Below are 16,980 nucleotides of genomic sequence, written 5' to 3'. Positions count from 1 at the left end.
ATTGAACCCTGTCTTTAATTACAGTGTCATGAACTTGGGTGAATTATCTAGTCTACTTCTGTCATACTTTCCTCGCATTTAAAATTGAGCTGGAGGTCTAGGGAGATGACAGAATGGTTATGCAAAGGAATTTTGTGCCTGAGGCACAAAATCTTGTTCAATCCCCAGCACCTCCTTAAGCCAGAGCTGAGCAGTTCTCTGGTCTCCTTCGCAGTACCTGTCTCATTAAAAATAAATAAAATACATTTTAAAAAATTGGATTAGTTACAACATTACTACATAGCATTAAATATAGATTAAGGGAAATTACACACACACATATACCTTTTTATCACAAAACCTGGTACTCAGTAAAAGGTAGCTGTTATTTTTACCAATATAAAGAAATCAGGGGAGGTGAGGGGAGTGGTGGCGAACCGGGTTGCAATGCTCAAGGACCTGGGTTCGAGTCCCCCGTCCCCACTTGCAGAGGGGAAGCTTCACAAGTGGTGATGCAGTGCTGCAGGTGTCTCTCTGTCTCTCTCTCCCTATCACTTCCTTCCCTCTTGACCTCTAGCTTTCTCTATCCAAATAAATAAGCATAATTTAATTAATAATAAAACAAAGCAAAGAAAAACTGAAGTCAACTCCCCCTTCACTTTAGACAAATGAATAAGTGAATTGCCAACAGTCAAAATTCCAAGAGAATCACCACACACTAACCATTCACTAATTGTCTAAAACATTATTTTTACTGTTAGTTAAGCTAGCAGTGTAAAAAGTGTTCTGTCAGACTTCTCTCTCTTTTCTTTGAACTGACTTATTTTTGTTTTTTTATATTTACTTTATTTATTTATTCCCTTTTGTTGCCCTTGTTGTTTTATTGTTGTATTTACTGTTGTTGTTGGATAGGACAGAGAGAAATGGAGAGAGGAGGGGAAGACAGAGAGGGGGAGAGAAAGACACCTGCAGACCTGCTTCACCGCCTGTGAAGTGACTCTCCTGCAGGTGGGAAGCCAGGGCTTGAACCGGGATCCTTATGCTGGTCCTTGTGCATGTGGTGTATCTGAACAGGGCACAGAATTTTGTACACAGCAACAGTTGCTCTGACTAAGGAGAGTGACCAGTGTGGCACCTAGTGAGACACATAAAACGATCCTCCTTTAAAAAAATTCGAATCTAAAGGTCTGGGAGCCAGGAGGGGGCGCACCTGGTTAAGCACACACATTACAGTGCACAAGGACCTGCGTTCAAGCCCCTGGTCCCCACCTGCAGGAAGAAAGCTCTGTGAGTTGTGAAGCAGGGCTGCAGGTGTCTATTTCCCACTTTCTACCTCCCTCTCCCGTATCAATTCAATTTCTCTCCGCCTCTATCCAATAATCAATAAATAAATAGTTTTTTTTTTTAAAAAAAAAGAGTCTAAGTTTCTGTGTCAGGAAACTTGGAGGCTTATTTCTCATTAGTGTTTGACAAGCTTTCACATTCTCTCGCCCAGTCTCTCAAATATGCCATCCGTCAGCTGTTTAACCGTGACCAAAATCGAATTTAAGATTGGTCAGAGAGTTGTCCGTCTTTCTTCTCTCACACAGGGCTCATTTACCACCCTCCCTTTTCCAACCTTCTCAGGGAGACATAAAAAAAAAAAAATCTTGTTTAATTTCTCCCCCGAACTAGAATCTCAGAAGGAGTTCACGTTAAGAAGAAAACCTCTGTATTGAATAAATAAATATTGACTGACTGATATATATATATATATATATATATACATATACATATACATATATATATATATATATATATATATATATATATATATATTGCTGGGGTCTTTTCATAACAAATAAAAGCTGGGAAGATGGCTCACTTATCTGCCAGTGCACTGAGGAAATTCATCAAAACAAACAACCAGCAAGGACCTCCAACTAGCCTGCAGTCACTAGGGTGCTCAGCTAGTCTGGAGGCTTTCACCACCAAAACATTGATTCTGGGGGTGAGGGGAAGAGGCAGTAGCACAGTTGGTCGAGCACACATCAGCATGTGCAAAAATACATACCATCTATACAATTCCCTTGGTCACACAAAAAGAAAGGACAGTAACAACAAATGCTGGAGAGGCTATGGGGACAGAGGGACCCTCCTGCGCTCTTGGTGAGAATGTCAGTGGGTCCAGCCCCTGCAGAGAGCAGCAGTCTGGAGAACTCTCAGAAGGCTAGAAGGGGACCTGCCCTAGGACCCTGCAATTCCTCTCCTGGGGATAGGTCCTAAGGAACCCCACACACCCATCCAAAAGATCTGTGTGCACCTGTGTTCACAGCAGCACAATGTGTAATAGCCAAAACCTGGAACCAACCCAGGTGTCCAACAACAGATGAGTGGCTGAGCAAGTGGTGGTCTAGATACACAATGGAATACTACTCAGCTGTGAGGATTGATGAATTCACCTTCATCTCATCTTGGATGGAGCTTGAAGAGGTCATGTGCACTGAGATAAGTCAGAAACAGAAGGATGAAGATGGGACGATCTCACTCATGGACAGAAGTTGAAAAACAAGATCAGAAGGGAAATCACTAAGCAGAACCTGGACTGGAGCTGGTGTCCTGCACCAAAGTCAAAGACTCTGGGGTGGTGAGGAGGGTTCAGGTCCTGGATCATGATGGCAGAGGAGGACCTAGTGGGGGTTGAATTGTTATGTGGAAAACTGGGAGATGTTACACATGTACAAACTACTGTATTTTATTGTTGACTATAAACCATTAATCCCCCAATAAATAAATTAAAAAGAAGAAAAAGGACTCCAGGTTGACCTCCTGCTCCCCACCTGCAGGGGAGAAGCTTCATGGACGGTGAAGCAGGCTGCAGGTGTTGCTCCATTTCTCTCCCTCTCTCCCTCCCCCTCCGCTCTCAGTTTCTCTCTGTCCTGTCCATAATCAATGAATGAATAAGGTAACAAGACTGAAGGCAGGAATGCCCTGAGTGGCCTTGCACTTTGCTTGCTTCTCTGGCTCTTCAGTGAAGAAGCAAACCGGCTCTGGGGTTCAGACGGCCAGGCCCTGCGTGAGGAAGGGGGGCAAGACTGAGAGGACTTAAACCTGCTGTGACAACCCCCCCAGAGGACTGTCCCCACACTGTGCACCAGGGACCCCCCCACCAGGGGACTGTCCCCACACTGTGCACCAGGGACCCCCCCACCAGGGGACTGTCCCCACACTGTGCACCAGGGACCCCCCCACCAGGGGACTGTCCCACACTGTGCACCAGGGACCCCCCCAGGGGACTGTCCCCACACTGTGCACCAGGGACCCCCCCAGGGGACTGTCCCCACACTGTGCACCAGGGACCCCCCCAGGGGACTGTCCCCACACTGTGCACCAGGGACCCCACCTCCCTTTTTTTTTGTCTGTGGGAGGCATGGCCATCTCACCAGATGAGCTTCCCCACCAGCCCCCAAGCTGAAGACCTCTACCCACAAATCACTATAAGATGTCCTTAGGGATAACGAAGCCAATTGGAGGAAGAAGGAGAGAAGAGAGGGAGAGAGAGAGAGAGAGAGAGAGAGAGAGAGAGAGAGAGAGAGGAAGAAAGAAAGAAAGAAAGAAAGGAAGGAAGAAAGAAAGATAGAAAGAGGAAGGAAGGGAAGTGAGGGAGAAAAAGAAAGAAAGAAAGAAAGAAAAGAAAGGAAAGAAAGAAAGAAAGAAAGAAAGAAAGAAAGAAAGAGGGAGGAAGGGAAGGGAGGGAGAAAAGGAAAGGAAGGAAGGAAATAAGGAAGGAAGGAAGGAAGGAAGGAAAGAAGGAAGGAGGGAGGGAGGGAGGGAGGGAGGGAAGGAGGGAGGGAGGGAGGGAGGGAGGGAGGGAGGGAGGTAGCGAGCAAGCCTGGGAGATGTCAGCTGTCACACAGCCAGGATGGAAAGCTGGCTTTTAACAGCTCCCTTCTGGAATTTTCCATCCCGGTGGTGGTTTAATGAGTCTAAAAGCATCTAGCTTGCCTTTCCTTAGCAGATGACTCTCTCTCTCTCTCTCTCTCTCTCTCTCTCTCTCTTTCTCTCCCCCCCTCTGTCACTCTTCATTCAATTCCTAGTGAATGTGCAAAACAAGGTCCTTTGAGACAAGCCAGGCAGGCACAGCCTAGTGACAGGGCTCAGGCAGGCAAAGCACTCAGGAAAACCAGGGTTTCGGTCTTCCAGGGGGCTGGGGGGCAGTCTGCTCAAAGAGCTCTGTAAGCTCAGGGCCTGAGGGAGCTGAAGTGAGAAGGCACAAACCCAAAGGCTTCCTGGCTCAGCCTCAGCCTCCAGCCTGCCCTCCCGCCAGCCCCTAATGAGAGCACATTAAGCCTCTCAGTGCCCCGACAGAATCTTGGCATGGCCCTGTACAACGCAGTCCCTGGCTTTCCAACAGAGAGAGAGAGAGAGAGAGAGAGAGAGAGAGAGAGAGGGAGAGCAAATGCTTCCCAGACAGCTCTTCCCTGCCCTCCCCTGTGCCCGGCAAGAATTAAGTGTGTCTACTTCTGCTGAAAGGAAATACATGTTTTTACCCCCAATTCCAAGGAACTCCCCCGCCCAGCTTTCAGCTCTCCAAGGCATCTCCCTCTGGCGCTGTGGATATTGTGAGAGTGTGATGCCACAGAACACACACACACACACACACACACACACACACATACTCTATTTTTTTAAATTATTTTTTACGAGTGATTTAACACTGATTTATAAAATTGCAAGATAGCGGGGGTGGGCTGGGGGGAGAACTCTGCACCATTCCCACCACCAGAGCTCTGTGTCCCCAATCCCTCCACTGAAAGCTACAGCAGTTCTCATAAGATCACAGATATCGATTGACTATTATTTCTACAATCATCTGTCTATATTTTATAGATATTTGCCCCCCCTTTAAAGTTGCATCTTCTCTTCCTTTCCAAGTCACACCTACACATATTACTACAGCCAAATATCTCTCCCTTTTTCCTCATCTGTCTCTCCAGGTCCAGGTTCAGAGCCCTCTGGGCATCTTCCCCTGGCATTTCTCCCCCTCTGGGAGTCTGGACCCAAATTCTTTATGGGGAGCAGAAGGTGGGAGTTGTGGCTTCTGTCATTGCTTCTCTGCTGGACATGGGTGTTGGCAGGTGGATCCACACCCCCAGCCTGTGTCTGTCTGTCCCTAAACATACACAGTTTCTGCTGCCAGTTCATTCCTCACAGTCTGTCTCCCCACACACATCACCCATGAATTTTAAGCTCTATCTGGAGAAATCTCTGACCCAGTTCTCCAGGCTCAGAAGCCCAGTTTAGTTTGGGGGAATAATTCTGTCCCTTTCATTCCTGAATTTTAAAAAAATTTTTATTTATAAAAAGGAAACATTGACAAAACCATAGGATAAGAGGGGTACAACTCCACACAATTCCCACCACCAGAACTCCGTATCCCATCACCTCTACTCTAGCAGTGGCGACCTGGTTAAGTGCACACATCACAGTACACAAGGACCCAGGTTCAAAACCCAGGCCCCCACCTGCAGCGGGCAATATTCGTGAGCAGTGAAGCAGGGTTGCAGGTGTCTCTCTGTCTCTTACCCTCTTTCCCTCCCCCTGCCTCAATTTCTCTTTTTTTCTATACAATCATAAATAAATAAAAAGATTAAATAAAAGAGATAAAGAAAAAATCTAATAAAACACTTATTGTTTATTTATTTTGGGTAGAGACAGAGAGAAATTGAGAGGGGGAGATAGAGAGGGAGAGAGACAGAGAGGCACCTGCAGCCCTGCTTCACCACTCGGGAAGCTTTCCCCCTGCAGGTGGGGGCTGGGGGGCTTGAACCTGAGTCATTGCTCACTGTAATGTGTGCGCTTAGCCAGGAGTGCCACTGCCTGCCACCTAAAAAGATATTTTATCCCTTCCAATTTCTTTTGATTTGGACAGCGTTTTCATGTAAATCATGAAAGCCAGGGGCGGAGGAACTGGCACATCCAGGAGTGCTCACATGTCACAGTGCTCAAGGACCCGGGTTAGAGCCCCTGCTCCCCACCTGCAGAGGGAAAGCTTCACAAATAGTGAAGCAGGGCTGTGGTGTCTCTCTGTCTTTCTATCTCCCCCCTCCTCTCTCAGTCTCTCTCTGTCTCTTATCAAATAAAGACAGAACAAATAAAGAGGAAAAAACAGATGCTAGGAGCAGTGCAATTATTATTATTATATATATATATATTATTATATTACATTATTATTATTATTGCCAAGCCCCAGAGTTAACCCTAGTGGTGGTGGTGGTGGTGGTGGTAGTGGTGGTAGTGGTAGTAGTAGTAAGTCAGGCGGTAGCACAGCGGGTTAAGTGCACGTGGTGCAAAGTGCAAGGACCAGCGTAAGGATCCCGGTTCGAGCCCCCGGCTCCCCACCTGCAGGGGAGTCGCTTCACAGGTGGTGAAGCAGGTCTGCAGGTGTCTGTCTTTCTCTCTCCCTCTCTGTCTTCCCCTCCTCTCTCCATTTCTCTCTGTCCTATCCAACAACAACAACGTCAATAACAACAATAATAGTAACTACAACAACAATAAAAAACAAGGGCAACAAAAGGGAATAAATGAATTAATAAATAAATATGTAAAAAAAAATAATAATGGTTAAAATCTAAATGCCTGTACTTCCAAGATGATGTGGTTCAATAAGCAACAATTCGTTTCAAAATTTTTTATATTTATTTTCCCATTTGTTGCCCTTATTATTGTTGTAGTCATTATTGTCGTTGTTGTTGGATAGGACAGAGAGAAATGGAGAGAGGAGGGGAAGACAGAGAGGGGGAGAGAAAGACAGACACCTGCAGACCTGCTTCACCGCCTGTGAAGCGACTCCCCTGCAGGTGGGGAGCCAGGGGCTCGAACCGGGATCCTTACGCTGCAGGTCCTTGCGCTTTGCCCCACCTGCGCTTAACCAGCTTCGCTACTGCCAGGCTCCCATAGGGAACAATTCTGACTCTCCCCTGGGGGCAACTCACTGCCTTCCACACATGAACTTGCTGCTGGGGTGAAGCCATCAGCCACTGCAAATGACAAATGAAGGCCAGGAGGACAGAGCCCTGGTGTGAGCAGGGCTCAGAGGCCAGCAGGACATCAGTCTCTGCCCGCCAGAGACACGGCCCCTCCCCATGGCACTGCTAACAGAGAGGACAGCAGCACAAGAGAAGTTTGCAGCAGACACTCGGAGAAGCACAGGTGTGCAGGGAAGGGCCTGCCCTCACGGGTCCTGGCTGCGGACGAGCATGGGCTTGCCGGTGGAAAATGAAAACTTCACTTGTTAAGTGGCATCCTGGAGCTACCTGCTTCTCAGCCAGAAAGTGCCTCTCCCCTTGAAGTACAAACCAACGCCTCCCCTCCCCAGAGCCCTGCCCCACTAGGGACAGACAGAGACAGGCTGGGGGTGTAGATCCACCTGCCAACACCCATGTCCAGCGGAGAAGCAATGACAGAAGCCACAACTCCCACCTTCTGCTCCCCATAAAGAATTTGGGTCCAGACTCCCAGAGGAGGAGAAATGTCAGGGGAAGATGCCCAGAGGGCTCTGAACCCCAACTCCATCAGGACCCAGAGAGAGAAGAGGGAAAAAGAAAGGACATTTGGAAGTAGTCATAGGTGTAGGTGTGAACTGAAAGGAAATAGAAGATGGAACTTTAAAAAAATGGGCAAATATATACGAATCTAGACAGACAGTTGTAGAAATAATAGTTAACCCATATCGGCAACCTTGGGAAGACTGCTGTAGCTTCCAGTAGAGGGAATGGGGACACAGAAGTCTGGTGGTGAGAATGGTGTGGAGTTGTACCCCTGTTATCTTATAATTTTGTTACAACATTAAATCAATTAATAATAATAATAATAATAATAATAATAATAATAATAGGGAAGCTTCCAATAGAGGGGATGGGAGACAGAACTCTGGTGGTGGGAACTATATGGAATTGGACCCCTGTGATTTTACAATCTTGTTCATCATTATTAAACCACTAATAGAAAATAAAAGTAAAGATGAGCTTACTCCATGTAGGCGGTACCTGCTGACAGACAGACACACAGGCAGGGCCAGCTCAGAAAGACAGTCAGCCCAGCACATACACACACCAAGAAATGCAGAGCTGCTGAGAGGGCCGTTTGCTGGTGTTGGGTTTGAGTTTCTGCTGTTCTTACGGATGCTGTGTGGCCTGTCTTCAGGTACAGCTCCCATCTTGCTGGCTTTTTCTTCACAACAGTATTGACTGTGAGACGGGGAGGAAGCATATTGACAGTCAGGGGGACACCCACTGCCCTCCAGGGCTCCTGCCAATAGTGGCAGGGATGGCGCCCAGGGCCAGGAGCCAGTTTCTAGACAGATGTTCACTCGTTCTGAGTGTGACCTGACTCCAGGCTCCGAGGCTCAAGGCTTGTCCCATGGGGCCAGGTGGTGGAGTACTTGGTTAAGTGCACATATCATGTGCAAGGATCTGGATTCAAGCCCCCTTGCTCCCCACTTTCAGGAAGGACTCTTCATGAGTGGTGAATCAAGTCTTCTGTCTCTCTCCCTCTCTGTTTCCCACTCCTCTCTCAATTTCTCTCCGTCCTGTCAAATAAAAAATAAAGTGGAAAAAAAAAAAAAAGACTTGTTCCATCATGACGCGGGGCACAGGAGATGAGGAGAAACTTGCCCCCTACCCCCTGCCACCCCCTTTCCGGAGACTCTGGTTACTGACGTTGTTAGAACAGGACTCAGCTGCCTGGTGCAGGGTGGTCACTGCACCGGAGAGGAGGTGGAGGAAGGCTTGATCACAAAAGGTTTTCCTCTCTGGGAAAGTGCTGGGTTAGTGCCCTCACAGCTCATTCCCAGAGTCTGCAAAGGGGTTAACCTCACTGAACGGTCAGCTCCGTGAGGCCTGAACGAGAAGTTCATCTGGGCGGCTGAAACAGCTCTGGCGTGGACATGACCTAGGTTCAAGCCCAGCATCCACTGCACTGGCAGAATCTATTCTCCCCCCATCTCTATCTCTGTGTGTGTGTGTGTGTGTGTGTGTGTGTGTGTGTGTGTGTGTTTATCTTTCCCTTGATAACTCTCTCTCAAGAAAAGAAAGCAATTAGAATATCCCATGGGAGGCTTATAATTCCCTGTTTTGCATCTTTTTTTAAAAATTTTTTTTATATTTATTTATTTTCCCTTTTGTTGCCCTTGTTGTGGTTATTAATATCATTATTGTTGGATAGGACAGGGAGAAATGGAGAGAGGAGGGGAAGACAGAGAAGGGGAGAGAAAGACAGACACCTGCAGACCTGCTTCACCGCCTGGGAAGCGACTCCCCTGCAGGTGGGGAGCCGGGGGCTCGAACCGGGATCCCTTCGCAGGTCCTTGTGCTTTGCGCCACCTGCGCTTAACCCGCTGCGCCACCGCCCGACTCCCTTTGCATCTTTTTAAAAATATATATTATTTGTTTTATTTTAAAAAGAGAGAGAAGGCCCTGTTCAGCTCTGGCTTATGGTGGTGTGAGGGACTAAACCTGGGACTTTTGGAACCTCAGCCAGAAAAGACTTTTGCAGAATCATTATGCTATCTCCCATAACCCCTGCTTTACTCCTTATCTAATCTATCCTTAAGGCTCTTTTATCAGGGGCCAGATGGTGGGCCACCTAATTAGGCACTCACATTACAGCACACAAGGACCCAGGTTCAAGCCCCTGGCCCCCACCTGCAGGGGGAAATCTTCACGTGGTGAAGCAGGGCTGCGGGTCTCCCTTGCTGTCTCCCGCTTCCCTCTCAATGTCTCCCTTTCTCATAATAAATAAAAATGACCTTTTGTACTGGTTCATGCTCAGTTTGAACATTTGTATGTATCCAACATGCTTCACTGAAAATCTCATGCGAGCATGTGAAGCACTTCTGTTCCATGTTCTGACAGCCAAAATCCCAGGTCTTAATGGGACTCTTCCCTGAATCTTAATGGGGAAGTGAGCCTGCAAGCCTCCAAAGGCATCTCTCCTGTTCACAGCTTTGGGGGTGTTTTCAAAGTTAAGTTGTAAGGCTCCTCTCTGCACACTGTCCTTCCTTCCTTCCTCTCTCTCTTTCTTTCTTTCTTTCTTTCTTTCTTTCTTTCTTTCTTTCTTTCTTTCTTTCTTTCTTTCTTTCTCTTTCTCTTTCCCAGCCTTTCCTGCACCTCAAGGGTGGCAGAGAGAAATAAATGGCATTCAGCAAGCACTTCACAGATGGAGTTGTTGGGTTTTTTTTTCCCCCTGATTATTAGTAATCATGGGAACTTTTTTTAGAACACCTAAATTTTAAATGCAGCCTCTGGGGAGACAATAGGCCTTTGTGTCTGCAGAGGAGCCCTGCTTGGCTGCCTTTGTTGTGAGCTGGCTTCTCGGCCTCCCGTCAGAGGCTGACCAGGCTGCCCTTCCCGTCCTGAGCTGGCAGCCCTCCAGCTCCCAGGGTCTGTTTTCCTCTCTCCTCTGACACCTTCCTCTGATATAGTCACAACACTTCTTGGCAGAAGGAGCGGGCAGCCCCTACCCCTTTGGAAAGGCAATTAAAATAAGAAAAAAAAATGTTTGGATTTTTTGTTTTCGTCGACGGGATGGTATAAATGCAACTTCTGCTCAATTAAGCCCCTGGTGTCAGAGGCGGGAATGGGGAGGGCTGACTCTCTCAGCCAGAAGCAAGCTCAGAGCAGATCTTCCCCAGGGGATTGAAGGGGGGGGGCTTGTGACACCTCCTGCTACCACCGCCACCACCACCACCACCCCCCACCCCCGACCCCTACGGAAAGAAATCTTTAAATAAAGATGTCTTCATCTGAACTGACCACCCACCGTCTGTACAAGCAGGTCTGGCGGGGGCTCTGTGGTGTTCTGCTCCAGGAGCTAGGCCCCCACTACAATAGGCGTGGGGGGGGGCTGCAGCAGGACAGGAGGGAGGAAGAGGCGGGAGACAGAGGGAAGACTGGGGGAAGGAAGGAAGGAGCCTTCTCTCTGGCAGTCAGAGAAAAGAAGAACTAAAAGGATTATAAAAGTTCAGATTACAATGATATAAAATCTAGCATTTGGCTTTGACAGGGGTGCCGTGGTCCTGGAGAGCTCATCTGTATGCACCCAGTGCCTTGCTCTGGGCGAACCCTGCTAAATATATTATTCCCACGGGGGCTTTCACTGCTGCTTGGTGTCAGGAATCAATATGTATGAGACGAGTGGATGGGAATTTCTAATAGATCTGCCCGGCCCTGCACTGCTTCTCAGTATCTGCCTCGGACTATTAGTGCCGGCTCGGTGGCTGTAAAATAACCGAGATAATCTCTTAAGGTGTGCTGTTAAGGTGGAACCTCAATGTTGCTGTTTCAATTAAAACCGAAATGATATTCGTAAATCAGCCGGGTCTGCGTGACCTGGTGGAGCCCATCCAGAAGGCTGATTAGAAACGAGATGAGATTTAGAGCCGGCGGGAGGGGGTGAGGAGTTAGGAGGAAGGGGAGGAAGGGTCGGCTCAAGGCCCTGGGTGTGCTTTTCAGGTAGGGCATCAAGGAACTAAGCATTCCAGAACCCATTGATTGGGGCGCTTTGCATGCAGGAACTGGAGGGCAAAATGTCAGACACGTCTCCATTTCAGAAGAGGGTATATTTCTTTTCTTTTTTTAATTATTTTTTTAATTGTCTTTATTGGATAGAGACAGCCAGAAGTCTAGAAGGGAGGGCATGATAGAGAGGGAGAGAGACAGAGAGACACCTGCAGCCCTGCTTCACCACTCGCAAAGCTTTTCCCCTGCAGCTGGGGACCAGGGGGTTCGAACCAGGGTCCTTGCACATTGTAACATGTGCGCTCAGCCAGGTGCACCACCACCCAGCGCCCAGGGTGTGTATTTCTATAGAGCTCCCCCTACTTTTTTTTTCTCAACTAGTTCAGTCACCCTGGGACCACTACATGGAGGGCATTACATTGCCTGCACAGATGATTTTTTTTAAAAAATATATTTCATTTATTTTAATACAAGAGACAAACAGAGAAAGATTAAAGAGAGAGGGAAAGACCAGAGCCCTGCTCAGCTCTGGCTGATGGTGGTGCTGGGGATTGAACCTGGGGCCTCAGAGCCTCAGGCAGGAGAGTCTTTTTGTTGAACCACTATGCTGTCTCCCCAGCTCTCTTCTTATTATTCTTATTATTTATTAAAATTTTTGTTTGCTTTTTAATTTTTTAATCTTTATTTGATAGAGAAAGCCAGAAATTGAGAGGAAGGGGGAGACAGAGAGACACCTGCAGCCCTGATTCACCACTTGTGAAGCTTTCCCCCTGTAGGCGGGGACCGGGGGCTCAAACCCGGGTCCTTGTGCACCGTAACATGGGCTCTCAACCAGGTGTGCCACCACCTAACCATTATGATTATTATTATCATTATTATTAATTTTACCCAGAGCCCTGCTCAGCTCTGGCTAGCTGGGACTTCAGAGCTTCAGGCAGGAGAACATTTCTGTGAATCTTTTTAAAGATTTGTTCACTTATAGGCGCCAGTCAGTGGCGCACCTGGTTAAGCACACACATTACAGTGCGCAAGGACCCAGGATCAAGCCTCTGGTGCCCACCTGCAGGAGGAAAGCTTCACGAGCAGTGGAACAGAACTGTAGGTGTCTTTCTCTCTCCCTATCTTTCCTCCCTTCTCACTTTCTTTCTGTCTCTACCCAATAAATAAATCTGTTTTTTTTTTAAATATTTATTTACTTAGAGAGAGAGAGAGAAAAAGAACAGGATCTGGCTGTAGGCAGAAAACTGAGAACAGGGGAGTCAGGCAGTAGCACAGCGGGTTAATCACACATGGCGTGAAGCACAGGGACCAGCATAAGGATCCTGGGTTCGAGCCCCTGTCTCACACCTGCAGGGGAGTCACTTCCCAGGCGGTGAAGCAGGTCTGCAGGTGTCTGTCTTTCTCTCCCCCTCTCTCCATTTCTCTCTGTCCTATCCAACAACAACGACATCAATAACAACAACAATAATAACTACAACAATAAAAACAACAAGGGCAACAAAAGGGAAAATAAATATTAAAAAAAAACTTTAAAAAAAAAAAAGAAACCAGCCAGGAACTTTCATGGGGCGTCCGTCAGTCACAGCCACAGATCACATGTCACTTGAAAAACTCAGCCCCCTCAGAGAGCGGAGAGTCTGCCCGGGAGCCAGGTCCCCACAGACACTCCGTGGTGCCCCCAGGTGTCCGTCCAGCTCTGGCACAGGGCCCCCTCAGCCCAGGCAAGCAGGGAAGAAGTGTTGCTGGTTCGTTTGTGTTTTTAAATTGTGGGGATTAATGGCTTAGAGTCAGCAGTAGATACAGAAGTATAGTGGTTACTCCATGTGTAAAATCTCTCAACCTTCTGCAAAACACTCTCCCCGACACCTCTGCACCCCCCAGCCCAGGTCACCCCCCAGCAGCACCAGGACCTGCAAGCCCTCCCCACCCCCACCCCCACCCCCAGAGCCCTTTACTTCCGTGCAAGACACCAACCCCAGTCCAAGTTCTGCTTTGTGTTTTTCCTTCTGTTCTTATTTCTCCCTTTCTGTTTATGAACAAGAGTATCCCGTCTTCATCCTCCTTTCTGACTGATCTCACTTCATAGGATTCCTGTGAGCTTCATCCAAGCCCCGAGGCAGGGAGTTCTGTGGATGGTGATGCTGTGCTAAACTGATTCTCCTTGCTCTAGCTCTTGATGAAACAAAGAAAGAAAGAAAGAAAGAAAGAAAGAAAGAAAGAAAGAAAGAAAGAAAGAAAGAAAGAAAGAAAAGTAGATAGCATCATGGTTATGCAAAAGGACTTTCATGCCTGAGGCTCCAAAGTCCCAGGTTTAATCCCCTGCACCACCATAAACCAGAGCTGAGCAGTGCTCTGGTAAAAAATGAATAAAATAGGGAGTCGGGCGGTAGCACAGCGGGTTAAGCGCAGGTGGCGCAAAGCACAAGGACTGGCATAAGGATCCCGGTTCGAGCCTCCGGCTCCCCGCCTGCAGGGGAGTCGCTTCACAGGCGGTGAAGCAGGTCTGCAGGTGTCTGTCTTTCTCTCCCCCTCTCTGTCTTCCCCTCCTCTCTCCATTTCTCTCTGTCCTATCCAACAACGACAATCAATAACAACAACGATAATAACTACAGCAATAAAACAACAAGGGCAACAAAAGGGAACAAATAAATATTTTTTAAAAGTATTAAAAAATAAATAAAATAGTAAAAATAAAAATGGTATGAGGTGGGGGCAGGTGACGGTGCACCTGGCTAATCGAACACATCACAGGGCACAAGGATCCAGGTTCAAGCCTCTGGTCCCCACCTGCCGGGAGAAAGCTTCACAAGCAGTGAAGCAGAGCTGCAGGTGTCTCTGTTTCTTTCCCTCTCTATCTCCTCCTTCCCTGTCAATTTCTATCCCTATCTAAAAAAATAAATAAATGTAAAAAAGAGAAGGTTTTAAAAAATGGTAATGGGGTAAAGGGGAGTAAATCCTCCTGATTTTTGAAGACACGTTCTAGAAAGTGTGATACTAACTCGTCAAAAAGGCGTGAGGACAAGCATAAGGGTATTTTCTCTCTTCGGTGGACATCTGGTAGCCTCGTTTTAAGTACATATTTGAACAGTATCCTCTTGATTACCTGCTAAACAGAGAGAGTTGGTACCATGCATGTAAATGCATGGACATCTTACACTGAGAGTCTAATTGATTTCTACATGAAGAACTTATCACATGAAGTTGGAACCAAGGCTAAGTGATGATTTGAAATGTGCCCCCATAAAGGATACCAGCTAAGGAATCACTTCATGTGTATGAACCCAGGAAAGAAAAAGTTGAAAGAAAGAAAGAAAGAAGGAAGGAAGAAGGAAGGAAGGAAGGAAGGAAGGAAGGAAGGAAGGAAGGAAGGAAGGGAGAGGGAGGTGGGCGTTAGTGCAGAGGGTTAAGTGCACATGGTTCAGTCCCCCGCACCACCATAAGCCAGAGCTGTGCAGTTCTCTGGTGTTTCTCTGTGTCTTTCTTTCTCTGCATCTCTCTCAAAAATAAAAAAAATATATATATAAAGATTCAATTAAAACTTAATAGTATAGAAGTGTTCCATAAGTAAATTTTAAGATTAGTTTTTGAATTGACTGAGGATACAGCATAATGGTTCTATAAAAGACTCTCCTGCCTGAGGCTCTGAGGTCCCAGGTTCATTCCCCAGCACCACCATCAGCCAGAGCTCTCTCACTAAAATAAAATAAAGCAGAATATTTTTTTTTAAAAAAGGAAAAGTTTCTGAACATGCAAAGTAAGTTAGAAATATAAGGTTGCATTTCTCACCAAAAAAAAAAAAAAAAAAGTCTTTTCGGGAGTCGGGCTGTAGCACAGCAGGTTAAGCGCAGGTGGCGCAAAGCACAAGGACCGGTGTAAGGATCCCGGTTCGAGCCCCCGGGTCCCCGCCTGCAGGGGAGTCGCTTCACAGGCGGTGAAGCAGGTCTGCAGGTGTCTGTCTTTCTCTCCCCCTCTCTGTCTTCCCCTCCTCTCTCCATTTCTCTCTGTCCTATCCAACAACAATGACATCAATGGTGATTACAACAATAAAACAGCAAGGGCCACAAAAGGGAATAAATAAATAATAAAATTTTTTTTAAAGTTTTCTCATTATTGATTTCTTGACATATCCTTTTTGTATCAGCTAATTACAGTAAAGTATGTTGGACGGTGACCCACTAGGGTCCTGGCCTTCCCTCCCCCAGCAGTGCAGGAGGGTTTCTTTGGCCCCATGGCCTCTCCAGCATTTGCTGTTACTGTGCTCTCTGATGTGTGGCATTTTCACAGGAGTGAAGTGGGATCTCATTGTTGTCTTGATTTGCATTTTTTCTGACAGTTAATGACAAGGGACATTTTTTTTCCTATGTCTGTTGGCCTTTTAAGTTAGCCCTTGCTTCTTTTTTTTTTTTAAATATTTATTTTATTTATTTATTCCCTTTTTTGCCCTTGTTGTTTTTATTGTTGTAGTTATTATTGTTGTTGTTGTTGTTGGATAGGACAGAGAGAAATGGAGAGAGGAGGGGAAGACAGAGAGGGGGAGAGAAAGACAGACACCTGCAGACCTGCTTCACCGCCTGTGAAGCGACTCCCCTGCAGGTGGGGAGCCGGGGTTTGAACCGGGATCCTTATGCCGGTCCTTGTGCTTTGCGCCTCGTGCGCTTAACCCGCCCGACTCCCCTTGCTTCTCTTTTTTAAAATTTATTAGTGATTTAATATTGATTTACAAAATTACAAGGTAACAAGAGTACAACTCCATACCATTCCCACCACCAGAGTTCTGTGTCCCTAGTCCCTTCCATTGGAAGCTACAGCAGTTCTCCTAAGGTTGCAGATATGGGGTCCCTATGATTTCTACAACTATCTGTCTAGATTTGTATATATTTGGCCTTTTATTTTTTTTAAGTTCCCATCTTCTCTTCCTTTTCAAGTCGCACCTACACTTATTATTCCATCCAAATGTCCCTCCTTTTTTCCTCTCCTCTCTCCAGGTCCTGATGGAGTTGGACTTCAGAGCCCTCTGATCATCTCCCCCTGACATTTCTCCTTTGCTTCTCTCTTGAGAAGTTAGCTCTGGCCTCAGTCCTAACCTGGCCCAGCCGGCCCTCCCTTCTGCTTCTCCGGGCAGCCTGACCCTCCCTCTGCTGATCGGTTTTTTTGGGGGACCCCTGGCTCTGGGGCAAGAGCTGGTGTGAGATGGAGCAAAAGGCAGCCAAATCAGCCAGGCTGGGAAGACGGTGGCCTCAGACAGGCCCTGGCTCCAGGCCCAAGTGCTGATGGAGGCTAGAGGAGGGAGCTGGCAGGTCCCAGCGTCCAGACACTCAGGGGCTCAGAGCGGTGGAGCCAGCTCAGAATTGCCAGCTGGCGTTACAACAACACTCTCCAGAAAGAGAGAACCTGGGGACCCTTCGCACGAGGCTGGGGAGGGAGGTCTCCTGAGGGACAGCCCAGGGACAGGAGGCCTGCCACTCTGCCCGGAGTATAGCGGGGAGGTGGCCACTGTGTTTCA

At 47.3% G+C, this 16,980-nt stretch overlaps 1 long non-coding RNA gene across 1 annotated transcript in view; it reads right to left on the bottom strand.

Annotated features, from left to right (window-relative positions):
* The window catches only part of LOC132536874 (uncharacterized), a 98,654-nt gene extending 90,346 nt beyond the window's left edge, over positions 1-8,308 (bottom strand). Inside the window, exon 1 of the long non-coding RNA XR_009548419.1 lies at positions 8,074-8,308. This is a non-coding gene — a long non-coding RNA (uncharacterized LOC132536874). The remainder of the gene's footprint in view (positions 1-8,073) is intronic.
* Positions 8,309-16,980: the final 8,672 nt, after the last annotated feature.

Source organism: Erinaceus europaeus, chromosome 2, assembly GCF_950295315.1.
Source record: "Erinaceus europaeus chromosome 2, mEriEur2.1, whole genome shotgun sequence".
In the NCBI taxonomy this organism is placed as follows: Eukaryota; Metazoa; Chordata; class Mammalia; order Eulipotyphla; family Erinaceidae; genus Erinaceus; species Erinaceus europaeus.
The sequence above is the reverse complement of the archived record's forward strand: the minus strand, read 5'-3'. Positions and strand labels throughout refer to the sequence as shown.